Here is an 8,533-nt window from a genome sequence, read left to right as displayed (position 1 = left end):
ATTGGATTTTTGGCCTTTTGGGAGCTACTCTCCGGTTACATCTACTAAGTTTCGACTTGCTAGAAAGTGCCCAAAAACTTCCCAGAAAATTCTGCCCTTTTAGCCTTAGACTCCTTGGACAAAACCTAGAAAAACCCATACAGGAGTTTCTCTGATTTTGACTTTGGATTTTCAGCCTCTTGGGAGCTACTCCCTGACTACATCTGCTGACTTTTGGTCTACTGGAAAGTGCCCAAAAATTTCCCAGAAAATTCTGCCCTTTTAGCCTTAGACTCCTTGGACAAAACCCTAGAAAAACCCAGAAGGAAATTTCTTTGATTTTGACTTTGGATTTTTGGCCTCTTGGGCGCTGCTCTCGAGTCTCTCGCTACTGCTGCCAAATTCGATTTGCAGGAAACAGCCTGTAAATCCACCTAGAAACACCCCTCAAATATTGTTTTTCCTTGCACTATCTGATCCCTTGCTTCCCAGATGGTCCTTGGCCCTGATGGTTGCTCAATCAAGCTCCAACAATATGCTATTGGAGGCCACTGCGCAATCTCTATGCCTAGAAATGTATATTGTTGCATGTATTAGCTGGCTGATTGCAAAACACTAATAAAATACCCTCAGTCCTCCACCTTCCTTGCTCCGGAAAACTCCCAGCAAGTGAGGGGCCTCTTGGATGGCTAAATCAACCTCTGCATATTTCTGGCCGCCCAGAAAACATGCAGCCCCTTCTTCTTCGTGGCTGACTAAGCTGTGAATCGCTACTAGAAAATCTTGCAATCTCTGTGGAACAACCTCCCTAGGGCGGGCACGGATGGTCCCCTGAAGTAGAGGTTGAATCTTCCCTGCAGAAGACTTGGGGCTAAAGCGTACAGGAGTGAGTTTGTTTGTCAAATATTCAGAATGAAAACAAAATGACAGTTGATTTCCCTTTATAACTCCTTGGTCCCCCTTAGCCTCATCTTGGCCCCTTCGCCCACCCATTCGATTTTCCCTTCAAACATATTGAACGGCTAATTCGAACTCCTATGTGGGTGGCCCTCACATTCCACTAGCAGCTAAATAAAGTCGATTTGGCCCCTAAGTCCCTAAGTCGAAAGTGTGGGCCCCTCTTAGTAAAAAAAGTGCAAAATTGGGTAGAGGCACCCTGTTACTAATGTGTTTGAGAAAGGACATGACAACATAGAGGATGGGTGAGGCATAATTTTCTCCTACACAATACTATTGTCCTTTAATACATTGAAATATTTGTTAGTTGCACATTGATTTATTATTTTGTCATGGTTTTGAGATAGTATGATCTTGTTCATGGGTGTGAGATTTGAGATTTTTCCTAGAACTTTGATATGAAAGAAATGGAAATGTTACACTAGGTTCACACGTTTAGGGATATTTGTTCATGATTGTTGTTGTCATAATATTAGCCAAAGGGAGTGTAGTTATGTGTATGGTTGATTCATCACTTTGTATATTTATTCTTTAACCTCTCTCGATTTATTCATAATCTCAAATATAATATTACTTTGTGCAGCGAATGACTACAATTGTAGTGTCTAGGAGGGTCGATTCGTGATCTCAAATATAATATTACTTTGTGCAGCGAACAACTAGAATTGTAGTGTCTTGGAGGGTCGATTGGAGATAATATTTTAGGAAATGTAGATGCAGCGCAGAGCATGGGTGAGTCATGTTTTTTTCCAACAAAATAGTGTTATTGTTATTTGTGTGCTCAATATTTTCACCTTCTAGCATGGTTCTCGAGTAGTACCACTCAGATGATATACATAAAATGGTATGTTTAAATTTATATGTTTTTTGTTCCACATCACACGCACACCCTCACATAACATGCCCTAGAGAGGAGGATGGTAAGGTCGAGCAAGCAAGCATCTTGAGCTTTCGACCAATCAACCATTGTGCTAGTAGACAACACTAGGATTTTGGGTGTTCAATATGTTTAAATATGCCTAGATCCCTCTTACAAAATGGATTATTTCTCTTACGATAACATTGATTGTGTTATTCTTAGTAGAATTATGTCTAGTTTAAAAAACATATATGTTTTGAGATTTAGCATGGAATATAAATGGACTGAATGCAGTTGGATCACAAGTTCATGCCTTCAACTCTCTAGTTTAACTTTGATTATAATTCTAATATTTTATTTCGTATCTACTGCAAATGGTTGATTTCAGTGACCCCATATACATAAAATACAAAATGGATTATCCTCGTTTATATAACAAAGCTAAAGATGAGTATGTTTCACATTATGATTGATTGTTGTATTCAACTCTCCAGTTTAACTTGTAAAATGATTCTAATATCTTATTATGTATATGTTGTAGATGGCTTGTTCTCGTGAGCACGAATAAGTGGAATACAAAATGGAATGTCTATCTTTATATAACAAACTCTAGACGAGGTATGTTTGGTATAATGAATAATTATTCATTTTGAATTATGCTTTCCATTACAATCTGTCTTTATTTTAACCTTATTCACCCCACCTTTTTTCCTTTCAGCAGAGGAGAGGACACTACAGTAAAGATAATGTGAATTGGGGAAGTTTGCAATTTTTTGTTTGTTGTTGTCTACATTTTTCTTTTGAAGTTCATGCCTTCAAATTCTCTAGTTTTACTTTTATTAGAAATCTAATATTTTATTATGTATCTATTGCATATGGCCTGTATGGCTTGTTCCAGTGAGCAAAAAATTGTGAAATACAAAATGGATTTTCCCCTTTTATATAACAATTTCAAAGAAAGTTGTGTTTCTTATTACAATTAATTATTGTGTACTTTCTAGTTTAACTTATATAACGATTCTAATATCTTATTGTGTATCTTCTATAGATGGTTTGTTTTGATGAGCACAAGCAAGTGGAATACAAACAGTGTCCATCGTTATGAAACAAACTCTAGGGAGTTGTGTTTCCTATTATGAATAATTATTGGTTTTTAAATATGTTTAACATTACTAAATGTGTGTATATTAAGCTTATTCAACCGACTTTTTTTCCCTTTCAGCATGGGACAACACATTGCAGGAGAGATGATGTGCAGAGGGGATGTTTGCAATTTTTTCTTTGTTCTTATTTGCATGTTTTGTTTTGTTTAGTTTGAGCATGGCCATGTTGTGTTGTACTCAATTTCCTTTATCTTGCATTTTTTTCTCGTTTTTTGTAGTTTTGTCTTTGTTTCATTTGTTGGGTGTGTTGTACTCTTCCTTTGTTTTGTTTTTTTGTTCTTTTAATGTTTTTTGTATTTTGGTCTTGGTTTTGTTTGTTGGGTGTGGAAACGGAAATGGAGGAAGTAGAAAAAAAAAAAGAAAATTGAAAATTGAGGTTATTGTTCATAAATGAAGGTGAGTCAACATTTCTATATGCAGTGCACTTCACTTAAAATTACCTTTCGCTACTTTGTAGCTCCATTTATTTACTTTTCAAATTATTATATGTACTATATTTATCTCTTTTATTTAGTGAACAAATATAATTGTATGGTCTACACAGGTCAAGTGGTGAAGATGCACTAGGCATTCTACAAACATGGCACAGAGGATGGGTGAAGCACACTTTTCTCCTACACAATACTATTGTCCTTTAATATGTTATCACTCAGATTTTCCTTAGAAGTTATTTAAAAGAAGGAAAGTGTCCAAGGTAACTACAAACCAATCTTTTAAGTACAGATCCTAGCCGATCTATACTCAGAGAGGGCTCTCTTTTTATAATTAGTGTTGTTTTGATATGATATTAGGCTAGTTATTAATGCTCAAGGAATTTGTTTTGATTTGTTTGTTGGAATTAAGGAAACAGATGGGTAGAGTAGGTAGTCAAGCCATTGGGCTATGGAGTCAAGTAGGAAAGATTTAACAGGATTTGGTTAATCACCGAAGTAAGATTTCACAAGGCAAGTTAGCAGAGCAAGGACAAATCTGAAGGTCTCAATGGATGGAGAACTTAACCAGGGCCAAGGGCAATGAAGAATCCTTGACAGGGATTGAGATGAAGAAGGGAGGTTTGGCAAATAGCAAGGGCAATTAAGAATCTAGTACTAGGGGTCAATAGAGGGAATGAATTACAGAAGTAAGGGAGCAACTAAGAATTCCCAGACTTAAGCAATTTAGTAGAAAACATTAAATAAGAAAACAGTTAAAACAGAGAGCACTTAAGCTAATTTTGATGGTATTATTCCTTGTTTTCTTCTAAGAATTATAAGAAACACATATGATATTTCATAACATAAAGGAAAGAAATAATTAAACTCAGATAAATGATACTTATTTGTTTCCCACAGTGCACATGAATCGAGTGAAATGTCCTCAGCTTTATTTAATCCAGTAAACCAGTCTAGCCTTGATTACAATAGCTCCTTTAGCTCAAAACAAAAAGTCCACAGAAATTCTTTTTAATGCACCCTAATTACTTTAGTTTGTGAAGTTTTTATACAAAATATCTCATAACTATATGAGATTTATTCTAGGAAACACAAGTTATCTTCCACACGAAGATAGAGATAGATGGAAAACAGATTGTTTGTTGTCCCTTTATTTGTGAATGTGTTGGGTATTGGAACTCGGATTTGGCTCTTGCAGTTGCCTTGGTATTTATGTATTGGATTTCACTCTTATCTTCACCTACTGATACTTTTTACCTACTGATACTCTTTACCTGTGTTGTTTCATCCTTTCATCCTATATTACCTAATTTACCCTGGTAAACATCTTTTACTCCACAGATTCACTATAGTAACTTTATAGTAAATCAGTCAAACTAGTCCACCATTCGTTATCTGGTAATTTCATCCTGATTATTGCCCTGTAAACTTCATTAGCTTCTGTGTACTTAGCAAAATTGGGTTTGCTGGTGAATAGATGTTTTACTTCATGTTCTATGTAAAATAGATTCTCGAGGCCATTAAAGTACCTTTCCTGTAGGTAAGCTTTCACTCCTAAAGAACTTGCTTGACTCCTCGCCTGTTTATTTAATCTTTTGATATAGTCTTCCTGTGTCATTAATTTGTCATGTATAACCAGTGGGCTAGGAAGGCCTTTCTCTTTCAAAATGCCATATTTCAACATGAAGCTATCTATGTCTGTCTGAATATTCTGACACCTTTTCTCTAGATTAAGCATTAAGTTTCTTTTAGTAAGAACTTTCTTTATTTCAATAATAGTAGTTGTTCTATCCTCAATCTCTAACTCCTCTAGCTGGTGCCTGTTCCTACTATTCAAAAAATCAATCAACTGATTTGCCTCTTCAGGTTTATCTCCCAGTTCTTCTTTAGTCTTCTGTATAGCTTCCATAGCTACTTTAACTAACTCAGTTTGTTTGAAAATAACCTGAATTGAAGGCCAAACGTCATTGATAAAATCAATTATGTTGGCCCACAAAATATCCTTCATATCTCCCAATGGTTTTTCTAATATCAAATCCTTCTCCAGGACTCTGATTCTTTCCTCCATCCTTTTGTTTTTTCGTTCTTCTTCTTTATTATGAATTTGTGCAAGCTCATAGTTTGTTTCCAAACTTTTCATTTGTTCTCTGAGCTTTTTTAGTTCTGTGGCCTGGATACTCATTTATTCCATGGCTTTGATCAATTCATCTGTTTTTTCTACTGATTTCCCTGCACTAGTTGATGTACCTGTGGTTGAAATAGTTCCTGCTACTGGCAGTGCTGTCATTGGTGGAAGTGTTGGCGCCAAGAAAGTTACCAGAGTCGAGGATACTGCTGTAGAAACTGTAGGTATGATAGTTTGAGGAGGGGTGGCCACCTCACTCTGCTTAGACTGTATAACATTCTCCAATTCCTTCTCAGTTTCTTTTAACTGATCATTTAACTTAAGGACTAGGTCCATAAGTTCTTCCTCCTTTTGCCTCTCTATAACTTCTGTAGTTTGAGGATGGTGGAGAGGAGGGATCTTGAGCTGCTTCTTCAGTGCAGCTATATCATCATTTTTCTTTTTAATCAACTATTCTGCTGCTTTGACATCCTTGGGATCATGTCCCAACTCTATCACCAAGTCTTCTAAAGTTTTTATCCTGGTGTCTTTAGCCTAAGAGGAGGCCTTTTCCAGTTGAAGTTGTGCAGAGGTATTGTTCAATGAGTTCTGCAATTGATGTGCTGTGATGGCCTTATTAGTCAATGTAGAATATACCATCTCACCAGTTTGTTTGTGCAGTTCTATTTGGTCAATAGGATGAATATCCTTTGCCAAAACTTCAAAATCAGTCTTTAAATAATCAACCATGGATCTTGGCTGTTGCGCAGTTGGCTTGAAGAAACTCAACTGCATCTTTCCTTCCTTCATGTCAAAGGCTGACATCAGCCTTGTCTAGTTGGTTGGAGCCATTCTGAGATAGTGAGCATAGGTCTGAGCTTTCAGTTTCTCATTCCTTGCTTTAATTTCTTTATATTTTCCTTTTATGTCCTGGCTTTGTCCTGAAGGAGCTCTGAATGAAGACACCTCTGTGCTCTGTTGTCTTTCCAATGCTTGTATCTGTGAAGTAGATGGTGTCCCTCCTGTTGGAATGGTTTGCATGCTATCACTCCTTTCAGCTACTGTGTCACTTTCTGTTTCTTCAAGAAATTCCTGTTCAGACAAGGGATTCAACCTTTGCCTTTTTGCATAGGTTTGGTCAATGGGCACAGTAGAAGGAGTGGCCTCCTCTCGGCTTCTCTTTGGATTTTTCTCCTCATTTAGAGGAGTCTGCAAAATGGGAGGATTGCTCATGTTTGGTTCTGTTTGATCTAGCTCCTCCGAAATTTCTGGTTGCTCTGAATCTTCTGCCTGTTCTGATGACTTTTGTTGCTCTGATGGCTGTGTGTTGTGTTCCTGTGACTGCTTTTGTGATGAAGTTTCTCCAGACACCTGTACAAACGAATCTTCATCAAGCCTTCTTTCTAAATCCACCAATACATTGTCAACTACAACTTGTGTGCTATCTTGATCTACCAGAGTGCCTTCCACCCATTCAGATTGATTGGCATATTGTTCAATTTCTGGGATCCTATGGTGGATATAAGGAGATAGCTTATTTTTCTGCCTTCTGTTACAAATGAAGCTGTGGGGGTCATAGGTCCAGATGAAACTTTGTTTTAATCTCAATCTTTGGAGGATTTCATCTACCTCCTTTCCTGCTTCTCTATTATTGCAAATAAATGGGCCTAAATGATCTTTTATTCTTAGCTGGGCCTTCTTCTTGGTTTTGACAAAGTGAATCTCATCAGAATTGATCATTTGCCTATAGTACTCCAGAGCAAATAATCACATGGGGAGATATCTAGGTAATTTGTAAGGAGGCAGCTCACACCCATAAATTCTAATTTCAGTATGGTTTTGGTACAAGTACCAATCCCTTACTTTGTATTGTTTGGACAGCTGGAGAACCCTCCTAATGTCTACATTGATTCTAGGAGGGGGACATCCTAATAACATTGTAGTCATTGGATGTACAAATAGGTCAATAAAATCTGTGTATGGATAGTGAGAAGAACAAGACCTGTGGAATAGAGAGGTCCAGAAGATGATAGATCTAGGATTCCCTCTAGTATCAAGTTTTTGGACAGAGAAGGGAAACTTATCAGTTTGGTAGTAGAGAAACAAATGGTACAGGACTGATGAATATTTGAACACCCTTTCATTTTCTAATCTCATAAACTGATCATGCATTTTATCTACGATGAATTTTGCATAATCAAACTTGACTGCAAGAGGTTGACCAGGGGTAAAAATAGACATGCAGGCAAAAATAGTCTCATCTACATATTCGTTAGTGGTAGAACCTAAGATGCATGATAGAATTGTTGTGATATCTTTTCCCAGATCAGAAAAGATGACTGACATGTAAGGAGGGGGGTCTTTTGGCATGAGTCTTTCTTCAGCAATGAAAGTCTGGAGGATTTGGGTACTTCTGGAACTAGATAGCTTAGAGGATCTTTCAAGCAAATCAACAATGGTAAGGGGGGTGAGGTCTTGACCAGGTTGTAACTGTAACATTTCATTTATGGATTCAGGAGTGATAGTGAATAGGACTTTCTAGTCTGGGGACATCATAGCTCTCATGATAGGGTCATAGTTTGCATGATAGTAGTGAATAATTTCCGGGAAGACATGAACACTGGGGAATTGATATTTGGGCAGGTTTGATTCCCAAAGACCTATCTTATCTGTATGGTTCAAGTAGTTATCTCAGTATTTACAATGCAATTTCAAAGGGGTTTCGTCGAAGGTGAGGTCTTTTATCTGAAAATCTTTGTCAGCGAGGGGAAGATGGTCTAAATCTCTGTGGGGAGTGGTAATTGGCATGACATTTAAGGCGAATGGGGCATCCATCCTTGGTTCTTGTGGATTCAAGGACAAGGGCAGAGAATTTTAAGGAACTATGGAAAACTGGGTCGTCTCAGAGAGTGTCAAGACTGTCAAACAGCTTAACTTCACTAAATTACTTAATTTTACAGCAATTTAGTTCAGGTTCAGTATGAAAACAGGGTTTCTCAGTTGAAAACGGGGTAAATACCTGGTTATGGTTGTAGGAATA

The sequence above is a fragment of the Pinus tabuliformis genome, chromosome 3_2 (assembly GCF_031772625.1).
Source record: "Pinus tabuliformis cultivar Carrire ecotype Pingquan chromosome 3_2, CPIR1, whole genome shotgun sequence".
NCBI classification, from domain to species: domain Eukaryota; kingdom Viridiplantae; phylum Streptophyta; class Pinopsida; order Pinales; family Pinaceae; genus Pinus; species Pinus tabuliformis.
This window is presented reverse-complemented; position numbering follows the sequence as displayed.